Below are 23735 nucleotides of genomic sequence, written 5' to 3'. Positions count from 1 at the left end.
TGTGTGTGTGTGTGTGTGTGTGTGTGTGTAGAGAAACAGAGAGAGAGACAGAACACTAATAAATGCTTATTCTGGGTAGGTACTCTGTTAAGTGCTTTCCAAACGTGATTTCTCTGAATCTTTGCCTCACTCCTGTGAGGCAAATACTATTATCTCCCCTGTTTTACAGGTGAAGAAACTAAGGTTAGGGTTTGTGTACTTACCTGCAGTACACAAAGCTTGAGACCCAAGATTCCAATCCAAGTGGACCTGAGTAACTCCCCATTTCCTCTGCAGCCCAATACACACCATTTGAAAACAGTACCCCTGTTGAAATGGCTACTCTCAAACTTCACATGTGGGTTTGTTAATTGATAGTTTTCAGGCTGGCACTTTTGATTCAATCAGAAAAGTAAGCATATTCTTTGGGCCCAGCAATTTCATTTCTAAGAATTCTCCCCAAGGAAATAATCAGGAATATGTGTGCAAAGATTAATATGTAAGTTCTATACATTCTTATTTAACTTATTTATCATTAAGTTATTAATATAGATACTATGTTATTAGACTCAAATGTCTACTAGGAACTAGATTAGATCCATTATGGCACATCCATATTGAAATAATATGAAGTCATTAAAAATCAAGGTACATTAAGTGAACACAAGCAAATACTATCTCAATTGTATAATACACATGTAAAGCATATAGTATGCACTGAGAAAAATACCTAAAGAGATATACTAAACTTTCTGTAAAGACACAACCTTGTTTAATTTGACCTAAGGCTGAGAAGAGGCCTATTTTAGCCAGAGGTTCAATGCAGTGTCTTCGCGAGGTACTGTAGGGATCTATACATCTTCCCATTGCTCAGGGCACAAAGTCCAGACTTCTTAAGTTGTACAGCCCTTAAATGACTCTGGTCTTCTGATCATCTATCCTCCTTCTTCCTGCATTGCTCACTATGCTTGACCCACACAGGCCCTTTTTAGCTCCTGGATTGTACCTGCTCAATCCTACTCCTATGCAGGGCCTTTGCACATGCTGTCACTTCTGCTTGGAATGATCTTCCCCATTCTTCTCGTGGCTGGTTTCTTTCTTCAGGTCTCAGCTTAAATGTCATCTCTTCAGGGAGTCCTTCCTTGACTACAAAATGTAAAGTCGGCCTCCTCTTTTATTCTGCCCACAGCATCCTGCTCTTTTTCTTTTTTTAGCACATATGATAATTTGTAATGACATATTTATGTGTTTCATTTGTTCAGTGTCTGCCTTCCCATAGAAGCGATGCCCCGTGAGGGTAAGATCCACATCTGTTTTGCTCACCACTGTATACTTGATGCCTGCTCAGAGGTTATTCATGGCAGGTACTCAATAAAGACTTGCTGAATGAAGGAATGAAGGAACAAAGTTAACACCAAGTTATTAGGCACTGACTCTGTACCTAACAAAGTGCAGGGAACATTTAGAAGCTTGTTGGATAAAGAAGACAGGGCTGAGATAGTAGGTGGCTGATAATCAGTTTAAGTCAGTGTAACACACAAGCTATAGGAATTCATACAAGGAAATGCTTCACTTGTTTCTAAACCATTTTCTAAGAATGGCTCATTGGATCTGAACTGTGTTCTGCATCCTAGAAGGAATGTGAACTGGAGAGAAATATCACTGAGCACAGGTCTCCGATTTTCTAAAGGGATCTAGGGCCAGGTACATAGGTTGATGTGGAATCATTGTACCACTTTGCATGTGCTCACAGCCTCTTTTGCCTCACACCGTCCGTCAAAATCTGACTTGCTTCTTTACGCAAAGAAAGAGGACCTGCAGTCTTTCAGTCTGAGGGCTTGTCCAAATCCCTAGAACAGCGGTTCACAAATAGAAGTCATGTCTCCGGAAGAACCATTTGAAATACTAAAATAGTGGGGGAAGAAAACAGCAAATCACTTTTGTGTTGAAAGAGAAACTTTTATACGTAAAATCTTGTAGGAGGCTTAAGAACAATTATAGGAAAAATAAAACAGATAATTCTACATGTTAACTGAATATTTCCCCCCCTGCAGATTGGAAAATGGCAACACGTATCTGATTTTATAAACAGAATATGTAGGGCTAGCTTAGGGTCCATCAGCGTTCCTAGGGAGTGCTGTCTTCAGACATGAAATTGGGTGTTTGCAGTGGGGGCTGGCATGGCATAAATATTTTCCAAGCTCTATTCAAACAGCAACTTCTATCTGCTACCATGCTATCAATTTTTCCAACAGTTGATTGCAAATTCACCTCATAAATCAATCTGTACAAGAGGTCAGAAGCCAACCACAGCCAATTAAAACCTCTCAGCAATAATTCATCCAAGATCTGAGTAAGGATTTTTTTTTTTTACAAGTCCTAGGAGGCTCTTGTTTATTCTAATCAGATCAGTAGAGGAAGAACTAAATTGGGCAGGACCCGCATTTTTCTCTTATCCCAGGACACAAACTCAGATGTTTTTATAAGGAAAGGAAGAGGAAGAGGAGAAAGATATGAGGAAAGAGTGGGCTGAAGAATTTAGAACACTTTCTCCACATAAAGTAGTGTTCCCGGGGCTCTCCCCAAGGCTTGACCTGCTGCTGACTGCTTCCCCTGCTTGACGTGGGGAGCTTGTATGCCAACCTATTTGGGGTCTGAGTCCTGTCAGTGTTGTGTGCGACAAATAAATACAACTAACTACTATTTAGTGAGGGCCTGTGACACGTCAGACCCTGCGGGAGATTGAAATAAATTCAATATGTTTATTGCTTTTTTAGGAGACTTTAGACTAAAGAGGATTAACCAGGTGTGAGAAAGTGCTGGAAAAACTAGGAGACTGTATAGCATGTACCATAAATATATAAACATATAACCACACACACGTATTAATATACTGTAACTCTGCAGCTTTAACTATATTTTCACTATAGAACTGTGTTGGAAGCTGAGTGAACTTGGACAAATGACACAGCTTTCTAAACTTCTGTTTCTCATCCGTTAAATGGGTAATAAAAGCAGTACCAACTCACAGGCATGTGGTAGATTAAAGGAGAGATTTGCAAAGCACTAGCATATGCTCTCTGGGCCCCTGAGCACCCGCTCAGTGCGGGCTACAATTAAGAATGATGTTAGACCCTAGGCCTTGCTGACGTGCTCCCTGCTTATCAGCTCATTTGGTTTCAAGATGCTCCCTCCAGCCCCAGGTCTAGCCAGCCTCTTGATTGATCACTCCCGGGGTCTGCGAGGCCATCTGCTGGAGGTCAGGACTGAGGACGTGCAGGCTCCCCCAGGCCCGTGGCCCATAGCCGCCTGGACCTCCTCCTTGTGGCAGCACAGCCCAAGGGGCAGCCCTGCTCTGTCGGAGGCGCCCAGTGAGGCTCAACACTCTCCTGCCTGATCAGCAAGGCTCTCCTTTAATCCCGCTCTCAGACAGCCTCGGGTGCACAAGCAAACCTTCCAGCTCCTTTTTATAACAGAATGCTTTACTTTCTGATTATAAATGTAAAATAAACACTTACTATAATAATTTGAACAGATTTGAAGTGTATAAAGGAGAAAATTAATAAGCCCAGATTCGAAGTGTATAAAGGAGAAAATTAATAGTCTCCCTCCACCCTCTTTACTCCCTACTCGCTATCCCCATCCTAAGGTAACAAATGGCAATCATTCTGTGAATATCTTCCCATGACTTGTAAATACTTTAAAAATACCTCTGAAGTGTTTATACAAGCACATGCAATCATACAGACATATGATAAATATTACATCTCCAATACTGCTTTCGTTTCCCCGACCGTGCAAAGTATTGTGACATCTTTCCCAGCCATTATTTAGAAACTCTAGACAAAACTGTGAGATCTTTACCCAAGTTCTGCAGGACATTCAACAAAGTAAATAGAAATATCAGCTTTGTCTTCCTGGTGACTATCTTTTAGGTTTCATCCAAAGAGGTCCAAGTCTTTAGGTTCCAAAAACCTTTGGGATGAGGAAGCAAGTCAAAGAACTCATAACTTTTATTTCTCAGTAAAACCAGAGTATTTGTGGCTATTTATGGTCTGTTTCCCATTCCTCGGAACTTCTCTGTCTTCAGCTTTTTTCTAGGTTTGGAGATGTGTGCAAAGGAAAGCTGGAAGCAAGAGACACTGTCTCCCTCTCAGAGATCTCTAACTACCCACACATGGCCCTAGCTGAGGATGAGGAAACGTGTGTGCTGTGCAAATTTTGCCCACTCTGTGGTTACCCTGTACAGAGAGACCCGGCCCTCAACCTCACCAGCCAGGAGTGCAGGGCCCTTCAGGAAAACACATCACAATAAACAGGGTATACCTGAGACATTTAGCTGTTGGAACAGCTGGCATTTTCATGAAACTGGCTGAGGCGAGTCCAAGAGTAGTTAGAAGTCACCTTTCTCATCAAGTCCTAGGTAATTCCTGAGAAAATGAACATGAAGCCAAATCCTGCCCCATACCCAGGACTCCAGAGAGACAGGAGGGAAGAGTAGAAGTTCACGATGGTGGTGGCCAACCCGACTGTCCCCTTCCCTTGCTCTGAATTCATCCCCAGCATCATCGGCAGGGACAGAACCATCTAAAGGGATGGTTTAGATGAATCTCACCTCTTTGGGACAAGAGACCAACACGTCCTCTCATCCACCCTGTGTTGGGGCAAGAGCATAAAGAGAAACAGCTGAGTGAATCAAGATAAGAGCTAAGAAAAAGTAGTGTATCCTGGGAGAGAAAAAGGTGCTCTGACACCAAGCTTAAGCCCCTAAATCCCGCTGAGCACTAACAAGGATAAGGAGGCTCCTTCCAGCTGGAAATAGAACAGCCCTCATAGAGTTATTTATCACCGGCCCACCGTGTTTATTATTGTGAGAGCCAGAGAAAGTGACCACGTTAATGGCAGGTTAAAGGGAAATCAGAACACGGGATTTGTGAGACTCCTGGAGCCTGATGGAGATTAGAAAGCCAAAGTCACAGGGCGTGGAGACCCACTCTGATAGACACACATACACATTCCCTTATCACACTCTGTGAGTATGTTTACCATTGGACTGTGAGCTTCCTGAAATAGGGGTGATGGTTTATTCCGTGTACATCCTCTCTCAATCACCCTTTCACAGGAAATGAGATTTATGAAGCAGAAGCTCAATAAATATTTGTGAAATGAACTCTATCAGTGAACAGAATCTTTTCTGATTGTCAGTGAAAACAACCTAACCTTCAGCTAATGCTATTCAGAGTCTGGTATATGAGGGACAAGACTAGCCAGGGCACGAGGAAGAGACAAGCTGAAGTTAAAGAAGATGCTGTTCCCAACCTTTGCAGTGGATTGAGTAGATGAGCTTTCACAAAAGGGATAACTCCATGTGTTAAAATAAACTTTTTTTTTACTTTCTCACTAAAACTCTTTTAACATGGTGGTCAAATCCCTTCCATGTTTTCATTTTAGACATGAGCCTTAAGATATAAATATAAATATATATACCCCAGCACAGTGGCTGATATATGCCTCCCCCCAAACCCCCCATCAGTGCTGGTTTCCTTCTCCTTTCCCCTGTCCTGTGGACTTTAATTCATGGAAGTTGGAGTAAACTGATGCAGATTCTTTCCTGAGAGCGCAATTAGGCAGGAAGAGGGAGGATGAGGGCCCAGGAGGACTATCAGTGAGAAACTGGGGAAAAGGTTCTGTTTTGGTGAACACTATAGTTTGCCTGCAAAAAAGTACACATGGGAACCAGGATGAACATATTCAAGAAAAGTCCAGCTGATAGGGATCTAACTTAGACTCTCCTCAGAAATCCATTTCTACATTATACGCTGCAGTTTGTTCTAGTTCCTCATCTTTCCACTCTAAAAAAAGAAAACATGTTTACAGACTTTATGAAGAACCCCATGTTGACTTTCTTTGAACAGGACATAGAAAAAAAATTGACAATGGAAGGTGTTCCACAAAAGCTGATAACAGAAAGAAATGAAACCTTCCCCCAGTCCTCCAACCCCACCCCTTCTTTGAACAATGAAATTTAAATTATTCGGAAATTTAAATTATTCGTGGCCTATTATGGCATTTACTTAGAGGAAGCATGTAGATTCATAATGTTAGTAATTAAGTATGTTCTTTTGTTTGAAAGTTCTTTAAATTCTACAAGGAGACAGAAAATGGAAAGTAGATTCCTCAGATTCTATAAAATAATAGAATAATATACATATATATACTAGAAAATAGTATTAAAGGTAACTCTGCTTTCTGGCAACGTAAACTCTGATATGAGCATTACTCAGTTTTTGAGAAGTCTTTGTCAAATTTGGCATTTCTCAAATTTGTGTAAGACTCCTTAAAAGTGCTTAATTGAAAAGCTACAGAATTAAGACAGAAAAGCCAAAGTGAGAATCTGAAGCCATCTTCCCCTCTGATTTAGTTTAATTCTGTTAATATATTTTTCTTCTAAATTTTTCTTTCCCAGCCATGTTTTTCCAATGCCATCATTTTAGTTTCAAATACTATTGTAACTGTGCTTTTAGAATATCAATATTTTGCACTGACATTATAAATGAATTCTTTTATTCAATAAATATTGATTGAACTGCCAACACTGTACCTAGAACTGAGTTTTAAAAGATTAATAACATCTTTGAGTCTACCTTTTCCTATAGCCCTGCTTTTTAAACCATAGTAATATTTCATATACCTTGTTTTATATGCCCTAAAAAATAAAACAAAACTAACCAGGATATAGAGGGAACTTAAAGTAGATTACAAACACTACAAATGAATAGCATAACTACACTAAAGGAGGGGGGATGAAAAGAGCTGAGTTAAGTAACCATGGAAAACAGTATCTCGACTGAATATTGTCAGGCCAAAGACAACTACTGTAAACTACTGTATTCTATTTAGTAAACACGTGTTTCATTAAATGTTTACTAGAACAAATAAATAAATATGTTGTAGATAATCACAGCCTGATTTCTCACTGTTGGTGAAAGACGTTGCAAATAAGGAAAGGGGAAAGGTTAAAATGAATGCTGTGGTGTTGAACTGAAATCCAACCTATCAGTATAAACTCATAATATTATATATATATATATGTATATATGTGTACATACGTACACCGATCAAAACATAAAGATACATACAGAAATAGAGATGGGTATAGATGGTATTGATGCATATATATGAATGGTTTATAGATATATATAATAATTTCCTAGCTGTCTGCTGAGAGGGCCTAGAAACCATGGTACTCAGTCTCAGTGATCACATCTAGTGCCCAGATCTCGGTTTCTAAACATCATTCTCCAATAAAAGGAACCAGGGCTCCTTGGAGAAGTGGCAGGGCAGGGGCAGGGAAAACACAGAGAGAAAATGCAAAGTCCCAAAATATGTCCCTAAAGATATTTATTAGCTACAAAGGGAAAGACGGTCACTCTTCAGTGGAGAGACTTTTCAGATACTACCTTAACCAAATGATCAAAGTTAAAATCACCAGTTATAAAATATACTGACATCATGATCCCCTTGGTTTGAGAAGGACACCACATCATTTCTAGCGTTCTGGCCAAAAATTTATCACCTCACTCTCATCATGAGAAAACATCAGAAATCTAAATTTAGAGATATTCTACAAAATGAGGGTTACTCCTCAAAAGTGTTAAGGTCATAAAAGATTTAGAAAACCTAACAAATTGCTACAGACTAAAGGAGGCTAAGGAGAAATAACAACCAGATGCAATGTAGGGTGCTGGATAAGTTCCTGGAACAGAAAAAGAACAGGGGAGGGGGGGAATTGTGAAATTCAAATTGTATCGATGTTAATTTCCTGGGTTTGATAATTATGCTGTGGTTATGTAAGACATTGTTAACATTTGAGGAAGCTGGGTGAAGGGTATCTAGGAACTCTTTGCACTATTTTTGCAACTTTTTTGGTAAGCTTAAAACTAGTTAAAAACAAAAGTTTTTAAAAAGATGTAAAAAAAAATGTAAAGACATTTTTGCCCTCAAAGAGAACTTAATGGGAAATAATAGTGGAGGAGATTGTGGGTTAGGATGCTTCACCTACATAGTGCATTGCTGCTTCTGACAGCTCCCCTATTTACCTGTATACTTAACCACCTTCTAATGTATTATGTAACTTACTTATTTATTACATTAGTGTTTATTGCATGCTCCCCTACTAGAAGACAAGTTCCTTGAGGGAGGGTCTTTGTTTTGTTTACTGGTTTATCTTGAGATCCCAGAACAGTGTCTGGCATAATATAAGCAATCAACATATATGTGTTTGATAAATGAATGTAAACATATTTGCAAAAAAAGAAATGCAAGACAGCCTAATGTATAGAAGATGCAGCAAACTCAGATGCTTCAAGGTCTGGCCAGGTAACTAAAGTATGTGAAGGGGTGACTTTTGTTTACTGGTGTATCTCATGTGACCCAGACAGTGCCTGCTATATAGAATATACTCAATAAAAACTTGCTAAAAGAGGGCTTCCCTGGTGGCGCAGTGGTTGAGAGTCCGCCTGCCGATGCAGGGGACACGGGTTCGTGCCCCGATCCCGGAGGATCCCACATGCCGCGGAGCGGCTGGGCCCGCGAGCCATGGCCGCGGGGCCTGTGTGTCCGGAGCCTGTGCTCCGCAACGGGAGAGGCCACAGCAGTGAGAGGCCCGCGTACAGCAAAAAAAAAAAAAAACTTGCTAAAAGAATTTGAGACTTTTTTTTTTTTTTTTTTTTTGCAGTACGCGGGCCTCTCACTGTTGTGGCCTCTCCCGTTGCGGAGCACAGGCTCCAGGCACGCAGGCTCAGCGGCCATGGCTCACAGGCCCAGCCGCTCTGTGGCATGTGGGATCTTCCCAGACCGGGGCACGAACCCGTGTCCCCTGCATCGGCAGGCGGACAATATGAGACATTTTTTATTAGTTAGATGCAAATTATGCATCTGACATTTTAGTAGTGTTTTAATTATGTAAACATCACTATAATGACTTATACAAGATTTAAGGAGGATAAAACTAAATTTACTGGTCAATGCAAAGATATTTTGAATTTTACTCTTTTTTCTGCTCCATACTAAGAATTTTACTTCCTCTGTGATTTAAAAAAAGAAACGTTTGTTGAAGGGAAGAGATATTTCTTAAATATGCTGTACTAAGATGTAGTGATAGTATCATATATTGCTGATGGCAATGTTAATTGCTATAACTTTTCTAGAAAGCATTCAACACTGTGTATCAGGATTCTAAAAAAAATGTGCTTTGGTTTTCACATAGCAATTCCTCTTCTGGAATCTATCTTCCAAATTGAACAATGTAGACATACTCATCACAGAGTTGGTGATACAACTGAAAGAGTAACCAAAAAAGTATATCAACAAGGTGAAAATGGGTAAGTACATAATAATATATCCAAATTATGGACTATTTTGCAGGCACTAAAATGCATGTTTATGCGTCGCTTTTAGGACCATGGGAAAGTGCTTATGCTAGAATGTTAAGTGAAAAAGAGGAGGATACAAAACTGTATTGGCAGTATTATCACAATAATACAAAATATTATTGTAAAAATGAAAATATGCACATATGTAAACTGAAATTTTTTCTCTGCTTCTTTATACTTGCTTTTCAATCTGTCTACAATTAACGTATACTATACTTTTCTTTTTTTTTTTTTTTTTTTTGGCTGCATTGGGTCTTCATTGCGGTGCGCGAGCTTCTCACTGCAGTGGCTTCTCTTGTTGCGGAGCACCTGCTCTAGGCGCGCGGGCTTCAGTAGTTGTGGCACGCGGGCTCAGTAGCTGTGGCTTGCCGGCTCTAGAGTGCAGGCTCCGTAGTTGTGGTGCACGTGCTTAGTTGCTCCTCAGCATGTGGGATCTTACCAGAGCAGGGCTCGAACCCGTGTCCCCTGCATTGGCAGGCAGATTCTTAACCACTGTGCCACCAGGGAAGTCCCTACTATACTTTTAAAAGCAGAAAAGATGCCTATGATAAAATATAAAAACATTTGATTGATTAATCTTAAAAATACTATTAAATAAAGAAAAAGTCAAATGCCAAATGAAATTTGTTTAAAAACTTACAGTATTACCAGAATAAATGCTAAATGGATCCAAGATCTAAATGTAAAAAATAAAACCAGAACATTGCTAAAAGGAAACATGTTGAATTCCTTTATAATCTGCACTGGGGAAAGTCTTTCTAACTATGACTCAAAGGCTGGAAAACAATAAAAAGAAAAAAATAATAAATTTAAATGCATTAAAAACTTTTTATTGAGTAACAAAATAGCACCATAAGCAAACTACATCAATAATAATAACAAAAGATAAATGGTGGAAGGGGGATATTTGCAACTTTTATTTATAATAAGGACTAATTTCCCTAATATACAAAGGGCTCTTAAGAAAAAGTACAAAACTTGATAGAAAAATGGGCATAAAACGTGACCGTACAGTTTATAGAAACAGATATACAAATAACTCAAGTATATTATAAGATGCTCAACTTCTTTCATAATAAGAGAACTGTAAACTAACACTGCATGAGATGCCATTTCTTACCCATTAGCTGACAGAAACCTAAAAGCTTGATAACTCTGTGAGGCTGTGGGGAAACAGGTTTCTCACACATTACTGGTAGGATGCACAACGGTATATTCCTATGGAGGAGAACTTGGCCATATCTATCAAAATTATACATGCAATTACCCTTTGACAAGCAGTCTTACTCCTAAGACTCTGCTTTGAAGACAAGATGAATATGAAACAACGTATGCATGAATGAATATAGTTATTCACTATATCATTATTTCATGGCAAAAGATCAGAGATGGCCCACATGTCCATTAAAAGGGAATGGCTGGATCAACCACATAACAGCAAGTTTCACAGCCATAAAAAAGAACGATGAACCAATACAGAGACCTCTCCAGGATATATTGTTAAATGGAAAAAAAAAAAATCAAGATGCAGAACTGCATTATAGTACACTACCTTTTATGTGAGAAAGAAGAGGAATATGAATATATACATGTATTTGCTTATTTTTCTAAAAAGAACTACAAGAAGGATAAGTTGCAATAGGATTAAAATGTTTATTTATGGGGAGAGGGGTTGGGGATGGGAGTGAGACTTCTCTGAGGATATAAAAAAGATACATTTTATATCATCTGGACTTTTGAAGACTGTAAATGTTTTATATGTTCTAAAAATACACTAACATCAGATGGAAAAAACAAACAAGCCGTAAAATTGAAGCAAAATAGAAATAAAAGAACTTAATTGTACATAAAATTGATATCATAACCACACAGAGAAAAGAATTTTTCAAGGTAACTTTTGAGCATAGTATTCTTTAATGGGATATATTGTAAGGACACAAAGAATTGTTCATAAGTCTTAAACTCTACTCAGGTTTACAGAGAGCAAGAGAGAAAAATATCAAGCAAATGTGGCAAATATTGAAATTGTTGAATGTATGTAAGTACCTAGTGGGTGTGGATCAAGAATTCAAACCCAAGACTGTCTAAGCCCCAATTTTATGTTCTTGATTCTTATGCCATGATGCCTGTGGGAAGGGGAAAGTCTGGAAAAAGTGCTTTGTTCCCTGACCCAAAGGAATGAGTTGACCTATAAAACTTTTTCTTTTGATAGTTTTGATCAATTACTGTTTCATATTTAACATTATTTCTATAAACCAGGAGTTGAAAACTATTCCTAAGGCAAATTTTTATAGTCCCCACCACCTCCTTTTGGCTTACACCTACCCTGCTTCCCTCATTTACATTACCTGCCTCTCCCCTTTGACAACTGAACTTATGACTTTACATGAACCTTTTACATTTCTTAGAGTTATTCTTGCAAAAAGACTTGGTGTGTCCACACAAAGACTTATACACAAATGTTCATAGCAGCTATATTAAAATAGAAAAAAACGGGAAGAAAAACAAATTTTGGTGCATCCATACAATGAAATGCTGCTCAGCAATAAAAAAGAGCAAGCTAGGGATACACACAGAAACATGGATGGATTTTTTTTAATGTTTTGCTGAATGAAAGACAGACACAAAACAATATATACTCTATGATTCCATTTACATGAAATTCAAATCTATAGTGGGAAAACAGATCAGTGGTTGCCTGGGCCTGGAAAGTGGGATGGATGGGGGCCATGGACCATGAGGGACACAGGGAGATCTGGGGGGTGATAAAAATGTGCTTTATCTTGATTGCGCTGGTGGTTACACAACTGTGTGCATTTGTCAAAACTCATTAAACTACACTTTTAAAATAGATGCACTTACTTGTATGTAAATTATACTACAAAAAGTTGAATTTTTTTAAAGCACCCTTGTGTCTATTTTTTTTTAAATTCTCCTTGCTCCATTACCATGTGTACAATTTGTGACCACTGTGCTGTAAAGATGTTCTAAGGAGACTGGGTCTTCAACTTGCCACTTCCTACAAACAGATCTTTCTGGGAAAGATCAGATGGGTCTGTTTGGAAGTCAGCACTGTTTTTCCATCACCAAGGGGACTGCTGCGGAACACCGCCCCCAAAGTTCATTATCTCAGCATTTAATGTTTTGTTTTTGTTTTTTCAAAATACAGAAAAGTAATTAGAAGACATGATGGGCAATAACCTCTGTGCCAAATTACCTTGTTTTAATTTGATGATGCTTTTGAATTGTTCAAGCTCAAATAATTAATTTAAAAACTGCCAGTCTCATAATAGGTTTTTTTTTTTTGGAATGTGCATGCCAAATATTATAAGGAATGTTTTTCTCGGTAAAATCTTAACCCCCTAAGACACACAATGACCACCGGACCACTGATCTGCTTCAAATATTCGAAAGCTAATAAGCCACAAGTTCACAGGGGGAAATTATTGCCTGGCCAGCCTCTAGCAGTCTAGGTTCGACTATTTCTTTAGTGACATTTATAAAACCCCATTCCTTTAATCAGATCATAAGAAGACCGAATCAGGTTTCAGATTCACTCGGGGTTGATAATTGAGCTCATTCTTGAAAGGCCTGAGGAGCACTAAAGCACTGAGGTGAAACCATGGAAATTAGTGATTTGAATAGGAGAATCATGAACTTTGGTAAAGAAAACATTCCCCGTCGGGGCGTTCATGGAACAAGCTTTGCCGAAACCTAATAAGATTAATGAAGGTAAAATTAAGGAAAACACCGTGAATCTTGTTTTCTGTGGGAGAAAAAAAGGGAAAGGGGAAGAAAACCATCAACCTCATTTACAGCCTGAACTATGTAATGAGGGGCCCAAGTGGAGGGGCCCAGCCCTACAGGCCTTCTTGCTGAGGAAATGCAGCCTCCAATTCTTTGTTGCGCGGCTGCGAGGGTTTGCCTTGGGAATAGCTGGCCTTCCTAAATGACACTGGAGCAGAATTCCACGCCATCTTTTGTAAATGTTTGTTCTGCGCAAGGGCAAGGCGAACTTCCTAAGTGGGTAAGCTGGCTGAAGATCTGAGCAAGCTTAGAGAAGAGAGTCAGGCCTGCCCTTGAACTCCGGGAGCTGAGCACAGCAGCTCACACATGCTCAACCCTGGCTTGGGGCCCGGAAGCAGAGCCCCAGAGCTCCAGAAAGGTCGGGGGCATCCAAAACCAGGCCTCGCGTCTCCTTCTAAGTAGGCATTTTAGTGAGGGCAAGTAGGGGGTGACCCTGTTTAAATCGGGTTTTTGCTGATACAGCCTTATAGGATGGCCTCTCAGCCCCTGAAAGGGTGGCTGTTTTAGTCTCATCTATAAAATGGTTGACAACCTCTCGGGTAGTTCATGGAAGATAGATCTGTGAGCCACATAGAACCCATTAAACGTTCGGACTATTCATTTACCAGTTATACCTAGCGCCTGCCAGGCTGTGGAGTAGGTACTGAGAAGTGATCGTTGAATATACAGACATGACTTCAAATTTAGCCTATGAGCAAAGCCCTCCGTCTAATTTTAGCTTTTACTTTTCTCCCAGCATCTTCTCTTCCTCTAGAACGTGTTCCCTGAACCTTCAAGTTTACTGTCCCTGCTCTTCAGTTGACTACAGTCTCCTCCTACTGTCCCCTCGTTCATGTCACCTGGGCCACACTGGCCTTCAGGGAGTCTGTAAACCCAGTAGGCACACCCCGCCTCAGGAGCAGCCTTCCCCCAGACATGTGTGGCTGCACTTTGTGATAAAAATCACAAAGTTACATGTCTTTTATGGAGTCAGTGAGAATTGACTGAGGGGTCTCTACTCATTTATTCAGAGCCTTTTCAAGAGTTATCCCTTTGTCCTAAATTCTAGATCTCTATCTTGGTTTCTAGTGTTGAATGCCATGTCATCTACCAGTACCTCTTGAAATCATGAACTGAACTTTTGTCAGTTCTCATGGTGGGTGTAAGAATGGCTTTTTAAATAAAGCATCTAGTGAGATGCTTTAATATTCCTATCCTTAGTTAATACTTTCATGTTGTCACTGTTTTAAGAACTCATTGCATATATTTGGCTTTTATTACTCCGAACTTCCAAACCTAACAGTGTTTTTCATGTGCTAAGAATGCCCATGCTTCTTTGAAGATAGAGGAAGGGAGCATGGGCCAAATCATGTGGCTATGTGGGCAGACTCTGGAAGCTGGGAACAGCCCTCCGATGACAGCCAGCGAGAAAACGGAGATCCCAGCAAGGTCTATTCTACCAACAACCTGAATAAGCAAGGACCCTCCAGAAGGGAACCCAGTCCTGCCAAAACCTTGATGTTAGCCCGGTGAGACACACATTAGACTTCTGACATGTACCAACACGTACATGAACTTACGTAGAACTTCAGAACTCTAAGATAATACATTTGCATCATCTGAGCTGCTAAAAAAAATGCTCATGCTCTTATTGATTCTACATTCTCAACAGATAAAGAGGCATTTAAATATTCTGAGGCTGACCACATTCTGTTTTACAGTATGTTGTTATAACTGTTCTATTTTATTATTATTATTAATCTCTTACTCTGCCTAATTCATAAATTAAACTTTATCATAGATACGTATACATAGGAAAAAACATGGTGTATATAGGATTCAGTACTATCTGCCGTTTCTGCCATCCACTGTGGGTGCTGGAATGTATTCCCTGTGGATAAGGAGAGACTACCGTATTATTATTTTTTGAGCCGCAAGCATGTAGTATGTGTGAAGCAATGTGCCAAGCATCATGGAGGACACACAAAAAAATTCTGAACCATGATGTCGGTGTGCCCTATAGCGCAGCCTGAATAAGGATCAGATAAAATCCTGGCTCTTCCTCACAGAAGAAGCCTGGGGGCAGAATCTGCAAACAATGGGTATCACGTCAGTATCTGAGCTGCTGGCTGGAGTCCTGACTCTGATGGAACAGGCTGTCCTGGGGGCAGGCAAACCATGGATCAGGACCTTTTGAATAAGGACTTCCACACTTCCACACTTCCCTCTTTGTTTTGTAGCAGGATGTCAGAAGCATTCCAGTAAACCTCAAGAAATCAGAAGTGTGAAAAAGAAAGATTTTTAATTACTTCGTGTGCACAGACCTTATCCTAAAATGGATTTGTAAAATTTTACCAATGATCACAAATTCAATGGAAAAAAACCCTTATAAGTCTGTTTCACTACACCATGCATGCTGATATCATGCTCAGCGCCTGTGCTAAACAGAGGCTTCACTCATTCATTCATTGGTTTGTTTGTTCTTTCTTTCACAGATTCATTTATTTAACAAATGTTTACTGAGTACATATACGGTGCTAGGAACTATGGGTGATATAAAGATGAATAAGATACTACCTCTGGCCTTAAAGCACCTGGAGGAAAGAAGAGGATATAAAACATGTGCTTAAAGAAATATAGATATAAAATGTGATAAATCATCCAAAAGAATTAAAGTACCAGGGAACAGAGATCTGGCTAGAGAAAAGGGCTTTGTAGAAGGGTTAGCTGAGGCCTTGGAAACAGGGGTAGGAAAAAGCTATGTGGGAATGGGAATGGGGTTGAGGATTGGGAATTAACAGAAATCAAGGCAAAGAGGCAGAAAAATACAAGACGTGGATGTGGAAAGTGAATAGTGTCATTTGACAGGAGCAGAATGTGTATCAAAAAGAAGGAAGTGACAGTTTCTCAAAAAACTAAAACTAGAACTACCATATGACCCAGCAATTCCACTCTTGGTTATATATCTGGAAAAAAAAAAAAAAAAACAAGAACACTAATTCGAAAGGATACATGCAGCCCATCTTCATAGCAGCATTATTTACAGTTGACAAGATATGGCAAACAAAGTGTCCATCGACACACGAATGGATAAAGAAGTGGTATATAAATACAATGGAATACTATTCAGCCATAAAAAAGAATGAAATTTTGCTATTTGCAACAACATGGATGGACTTCGAGGGCATTACGCTAAGTGAAATAAGTCAGACAGAGAAGACAAATACTGTATGATATCACTGATATGTGGAATCTAAAAAATAAAACAAACTAGTGAATATGACAAAAAGGAAACAGACTCACAGATACAGGGAACAAACTAGTGGTTACCAGCAGGGAGAGGGAAGGGGGAAGAAGCAAGATAGGGACAGGGGATTAAGAGATACAAACTATTATGTATAAAATAATCTACCAGGATATAGTATACAACACAGGGAATAAAGCCAATATTTTATAATAACTATAAATGGAGTATAACCTTTAAAAATTGTGAATCACTATGTGGTATACTTGTTACATATAATATTGTACAGCAACTATATATATCTCAATTTAAAAAAAAAGAAGGGAGTGGAGAATCATGATACCCAACTAGGGAAGTTTGGGTTACATTCACAGGTGAGGTGACCACATAATTTATCATCCAGATCACCATGTGAGAGTGAAAGGAGTGTAAAAATAATAAAAATTATATACTTTTTTGAAATATTTATTTGTTGATCAAAACATTTTTTATTAGTAAAGTAGTAGTATAGTTGGATATTCATGAGTTTCCACTCTAGTCCTTTTGAGACCCACTCTGCTCCTGTCAAGTGGAACTATTTTTTCATATGCTTGTTGGCCATTCATATGTCTCCTTTAGTGAAATTTCTGTTCAAATCTTTTGTCCATTTTTAATTGGGTTTTTGTCTAATTATTGAGTTGTAAGCACTCATTATATATTTTAGATACAAGTCCCTCGTCAGGTATATGTGTTGTGACTATTGCCTCCTAGTCAGTGGTTTATGATTATGGGTGATGCTAGAAGAACAGAAGTTTTCAATTTTAATGAAATCAAATTGATCAAATTTTTCATTTATGATTTGTTCTTTGTGTGTGTGTCCTATCTAAGAAATCTTTACTTTCGCAAAGTCACAGAGTTTCTTCTATATTTTCTTCTAAAAGTTTTACTGCTTAGCTTTGACATTTAAGTTATGATGTTTTCATTATGGGATTATAAATAATTTTTTATGTATGGTTTGAGGTAAGGAATGAGGTTCATTTTTTTCCGTAAGAATATCCAGTTGGAACACTTGCATTTGCTGGGGGTAGGGGGAGGTGGGATGGGGACTATCTTTCTTTGTTAGAGTACCTCAACACCTTTGGTGATCAACTTTCTTGAAATATGAAAACTCAGTCATTTTTATAAAACTAACAAACCTCCCTCCCTTCCTTCCTGCCTTCCTTCTCATTGCTGCTGTAGTGAATATCGCGAGCTGTGCTGCCCAGACTCCCCCTGCAGGACTGTGGTGAGGTTTCCCCAGCTGCTGGGAACGTTGGCTGTTGACAGCTCACAGTTGATTCCAGCTCCAGGAATTGCCCTTGGCTGAAACATGCTGCCTGATCAAATGTCATGTTCTTGCCCCAGGGGCAGTTTCCAACCTATAATTGGTCACTGGTAAGGAGGGTGGGAGATGTAGGTGAAAAATAAAGCCCTGGCCTCATTTCAGGACAACGCTGACAGGGCCGCCCAGCTCCAGGACTCCTGTGGGATCAGCTGAGGCCTCTGCTGCATCCGCATCACAGTTCAGTTTTCCTTCTGCCCAAGCCTGCTTCCCGCACTCCCTCACAGGTGGGCTTCCCAAGAGCATTCCTGAATAAACCTCCATTTCAGAGTCTATTCCTCAGAGACCCAGTCTAAGACAGCTGCTGAGAGGGTTTATTGCAACATTTTAAGAAAACATTACCAAAAAATAAATGCAATTTCCATCATGCAATAAGTGGTAAAACTTCTAAAACCACTTCATGCATTTTTGGTAGGACTGCTCTGCCTGAATTTCCTGCACGTGTTTCATGTACACCTAACCTATAACCTCCCCATTTCTTTCTGACCCAGCCCACTGATGGTCTGGCAAGTATACCAAGAGCCCAGGAGGAGCAGCATCGTTGACTGTCTCTCCCACCATCACTGGAGATGGAAGGAAATAGCTGTCACTAGCTGCTCCTGTCTAAGGATGCTGGTTTTTATAGGCAAGAACTCTGCACGCTGTCCTTGAAAGAAAGGTGTTAATTGCTTTGCACCTTGAAAAGGTCCCGTAAAGAGAGGAGAGTTAGTCTCCACACTGAACCAGTGTTAAAGTGAGAATTCTATTCATTACACATATGTCTCACATCCAGTAGAGACCATGACAAAAGCTGGCTGTTCAAAGTGGAGGTCTGTCCAGCTACATGCAAAAGAGTCAAACTGGACTACTTTCTCACACCATGTACAAAAATAAACTCCAAATGGATTAAAGACTTGCATGTAAGACCTGAAACCATAAACCTCCTAGAAGAAAACAGACAGTACTCTCCTTGACATTGATCTTAGCAATATTTTTTTGGATATGGATCCTCAGGTAAGGGAAAAAAAGGCAAAAAATAAACAAATGAGATTACATCAAGCTAAAAAGCTTTTGCACGTGAAGGAAATGATCAACAAAATGAAACTGCAGCCTACCGAACGGGGAAGATATTTGCGAACGATGTATCCGATTATGGGTTAATATCCAAAATATGCAAAGAACTCATACAACTCACATCAAAAATCCAATTAAAAAATGGGCAGAGGACCGAATAGATATTTTTCCAAAGAAGACATACAGATGGCCAACAGACACAAAGAAAGATGCTCAACATCACTAATCGCCAGGGAAATGCAAATCAAAACTGCAGTGAGGGCTTCCCTGGTGGCGCAGTGGTTGAGGGTCCGCCTGCCGATGGAGGGGACACGGGCTCGTGCCCCGGTCCGGGAAGATCCCACATGCCGCGGAGCGGCTGGGCCCGTGAGCCATGGCCGTTGAGCCTGTGTGTCTGGAGCCTGTGCTCCGCAACGGGAGAGGCCACAACAGTGAGAGGCCCGTGTACCGCAAAAAAAAAAAGGCCACACAAACAAACTTTGGTTTATCAACACAGGTTCTGGAAGGATTTGAATTGGTTATTTATAAATCAGAGGCTTCTGGGATTTCCCTGGCAGGGCAGCAGTTAGGACTCGGTGATTTCACTGCTAGGGCCCGGGTTCAATCCCTGGTTGGGGAACTATTATCCCACAAGCTGCCAAAAATAAATAAAAATTAAAAATTAAAGAAAATAAAATCAGAGGCTTTTGTAGCAATTGTAGAAATATGTAACTTGTACTACTGGAGGATTGGGGAATAATGTCATTTCTCAGTTAAATTAAATTTAGAAAGATGTCAATTAAATCTCTTAATATTAGATACAGATTTCCATGTTTGTGTAAGAACTTTATACACTTTTAATCTTTATAGCAAACCCATGGCATTTTGATAACTAAATTAATACATGCAAAACACTTAGCCCAGTGCCCGATACCTCGTAAAAACTTAATAAATGTAAGTTGCTGATATTAATTTTCTTTTTAAGAGAATTAGAAACAGGAGAAATTTCAGAAGTAGGTAGAGTTTACTGGAAAATTTCAAGCAACTATGTGGACATTTATTTGGTATTTTTTCCCATTCATTATTCATTTACTCAGCAAAACATTTATTGAGTACCTAGTCATTGTAACTATCCTGATTATTTGAGGCTGGTTGTCATGGAATCAATATAACTTAAATTCCATCAACATATGATCAATATAATTCTATTCTTGCACCTAATTTAATTTCTTTAACCAGCTTTATTGAATCAAATAAACCATATAATAAGCATTTATGAAGAAAGTAGCTTTTTGGGGCCTCCCTGGTGGCGCAGTGGTTGAGAGTCCGCCTGCCGATGCAGGGGATACGGGTTCGTGCCCCGGTCTGGGAGGATCCCATATGCCGCGGAGCGGCTGGGCCCGTGAGCCATGGCCGCTGGGCCTGCGCGTCCGGAGCCTGTGCTCCGCAACGGGAGAGGCCACAACAGTGAGAGGCCCGCATACCGCAAAAAGAAAAAAAAAAAAAAAAAAAAAAAAGAAAGTAGCTTTAAAAAGAGTCTGTAGATTAAATGAATTCATTCTTCTGTTCCATTTCCAGATGATAATTACACTTCAGAAATGCCAGCAGGACACAAGATGCTGTAAAGCCAGAGAAATGTGAACATTAACAGAACAGCCTGGTCAGTTATGATGTCATTAAATAAAACACACACTCACATAATCCGAAGCCAAATAGACCATAAAACAATTTATTTCTTTCCACATAGAAAGACCAAATGCAGCTATCTTAAGAGCGAGGACTCTTTATGTCAATTGGGTTGTATTTTAGACATTTTCCGTAAGTGGAATGATTATAATCAGAAGCTCCTAGGATTTGATAAAAATATATTTAAAGCATGTGGCAATATAAAATAACTTTAGCAAAAAAAAAGTATCAACAAAGGAGTTTTGAAATTAAATATTTTTTTGATATACCCCAAGTCTTGCTGAACTTAGTGGGTTAAATAAGATAACAGCTAGGTGAAAATGTAACAGATATAATTAACAGTCATCCAATAAGTTTTGCTAAAAACTTTGGGTTTATGTCCCAGCAATTGAGAAAGCAAATTATTCTAATAGCTAAAGCACAAATCCTTTTACAAAATTATGGGAGCATATAATATAGTTGTTAACCAAAAGAAAATTTTAAATAATTTTTTATGCTAGATAATTATGTTATTTTAAGCGCTCATTTTGAAGGGAGCTCAAAGAATCAAATGACGTTGCCCTAATAAAACTTTGATTCTGTTTGTGATTGAGGTTTTGCAATGCCTACATGTAAAAGAAAAATTGGAATAGAATTGATGCATTATCGCTATCTCATTTGGGTAATAAGTAATAACCATCCATGGATAATATAAATCAATTTTTATAAAGGCCTGTCTCATTAATCATTTACCTTTGCAGTTAATAATTATTTATTAAAATTTTGTAATATATTTTATAATCTTTTGCTTAATTGTGTACTGCCATGTGCTGTGTAATTGCAATGAAAACTTGATCCAGAAAAAAGAAAATGTAACTTTTAAACATTTGTGATCATAGGATTTTTTTTTAAATTTCAATTTATTTACATATTTCTGTGGCAAAGAGCTATGAGAGAGTGATCAATAAAAGACTTTCAAGATTAAAATAATTTACATGAGGGTGAAATTCTATGGGAGAAGTAGAATGAAAATATAAATTCAAAGGGAAAGAGAAATGATACAGAGAAATGATACAAAATTTCCAACTGTTAAAGAGCGTGTCCATCCACTCTTTAAAAGGGTGATGAAAGGCATCAAATCACTGAAGTATTTAAAGTCCAGTTTTATTTTAAAATGTCAATGTTTCCAGTAAACCAGAAATTACCTCATTTGCAACTGTCTAAACTTATGATAACACTTTCTGATGGTCAACATAAATTGTGCAAGGGTATGCATGGTTTTTTAAATGAATTTGGTACCTATGAAAGCAAAAGCATTGGAAGATCCCTGCTGTGAGATATAATGTCCATGCTGAATCCAAAAAGATGCATAAGAGATATTCAGAGGAAATGGACTGGGGGCTGGTGGCAACCCCTGTAGGGCATGAGCCAAGGCTGGGAGACTACAGAGAGAAGATGACATATTTAAGGGAAAAATGTTTTAGGACAGCTGGAGTGGAGCCCCATGAGGGCAGCTGAAGCCATGGGAGCAGTCAGATCACCCAGGTGAAAAATTAGAATAAGCAGAGCAGCAGAATCTAAGGATGGAGCCTAGCAGGTAGAGCAGGTAGAGAGGACCCCCTGAAAACACCAAGAAGGACCCCCTGAAGACACCAAGAAGGTGTCATCCAAGAAGGGGGAAGAGAATGGGGAGAGGGTATCATGAAGACCAATGGTGAGTTTCAAGAAAGGGAATTGACAAGTGTCCATTGAATTTAAAGAAAAAAAAGGATTACTGATGAACAGGCTGGTGAAGAATCTCTGGGTGGAAAGCCTCAGAAAGCAGTTTAAGCAAGAAAAGTAGTCATGTAAAAAAGTCAGAGGAAGAGTTGAATCAAGGCAGCTGCAGGAACTTGTGCTGGAGCACCTGGTGGCCTCTGTCTCCAGTGAGCTGCCATTCACCAGCTCAGCTCCAATCACTCCCGGTCTCTGTATTTCTGTTCAAGTTTCAAAGTTCTGGGAGACTGGCCCAGCTCAGGTCAAGTATCTACTCTTTTTTTTTTTTTTAATTTTTAAATTTATTTTATTTCTTTATTTTTGGCCGCGTTGGGTCTTTGTTGCTACGCATGGGCTTTCTCTAGTTGCGGCAAGCAGGGGCTACTCTTCATTGCGGTGCGTGGGCTTCTCACAGCAGTGGCTTCTCTTGTTGCAGAACATGGGCTCTAGGCACGTGGGCTTCAGTAGGTGTGGGATGCAGGCTCAGTAGTTGTGGCGCACAGGCTCAGTTGCTCCGTGGCATGTGGGATCTTCCCGGACCAGGGATTGAACCTGTGACCCCCTGCACTGACAGATGGATTCTTAACCTCTACGCCACCACAGATGTCCCAGATATCTACTCTTAAATGATCAGCCATCGTCGTGGGGTATGATAACCTCGTGCAGAATGGCCAGTGTGGGCCTGTTCCCGCGTATTTGGGCTGAGTTAGAGAAGGGGGCACTACTGTCAGCCGAGAGCCCCCCTCCCCCCACCCCTGAGCTGGGGCTACCACAGACCGCCTTACCGAAGAGAAATTTTGGGAGCAGACGTCAGACTGCAGCGCCCAAGGAGTGAATGGGGAGTGAAAAAATGGTGTTTAAGGACTTGGCCATGATGAGACTGAGGGACAGAAGGTGGTAATCAGATAGAGTGATTGGATTAAGAGAGGGTATCAGCTTTGCCCACCAATGGAACATTCTATATACAGCCAGTGTTCGCCTCCCATGCACATAAGAATCTGGTCTTAAAATTCACCTGTAATGGTTTCTCAATGTGCCCGAACTATAGAATAGTTGATGTGGGGGGAAAGAACACGGACTTTAGATACAGAAGACATGGGTTGGAGCCCCGGGCTCTGTCCTTGAGTAGATGTATGACTTTAGGCACCTTGCTTAGTTTCTCCAAGTAAAAAGAACTGAGGAATGATCAAATCACAAAATCTATGTAACTATTTTATAAACTGTAAGGAACTAAATAGATAATATGGTGTAATATCCACAACAAACATACAGATTTGAATTGGCTCACATACACCACCAGGAGCATCGTTCACTCTTCAGAAAATTCTATGCGCTTGTTAGTCTAATAACATTTTTGTTTTGGAAAGCATAGAGCTTTGGAGGTAAGAAAGGGCTGTAGCAATCATCTAATCAAACTCTCAGATTTTGTCAAAAAGAAGCCGATGCTCAGAGAAGTTGAGTGACTCATCTGAAGTCACAC

The 23735-nt window shown here is 39.6% G+C and overlaps 1 long non-coding RNA gene across 1 annotated transcript in view; it reads right to left on the bottom strand.

Annotated features, from left to right (window-relative positions):
• Positions 1 to 23735, bottom strand: part of LOC309808245 — a 61488-nt gene that overhangs the window by 915 nt on the left and 36838 nt on the right. The window lies entirely within an intron of this gene.

The sequence above is a fragment of the Mesoplodon mirus genome, assembly GCF_964341445.2.
Source record: "Mesoplodon mirus genome assembly, chromosome: 7".
Classification (NCBI taxonomy): domain Eukaryota; kingdom Metazoa; phylum Chordata; class Mammalia; order Artiodactyla; family Ziphiidae; genus Mesoplodon; species Mesoplodon mirus.
This window is presented reverse-complemented; position numbering and strand designations above follow the sequence as displayed.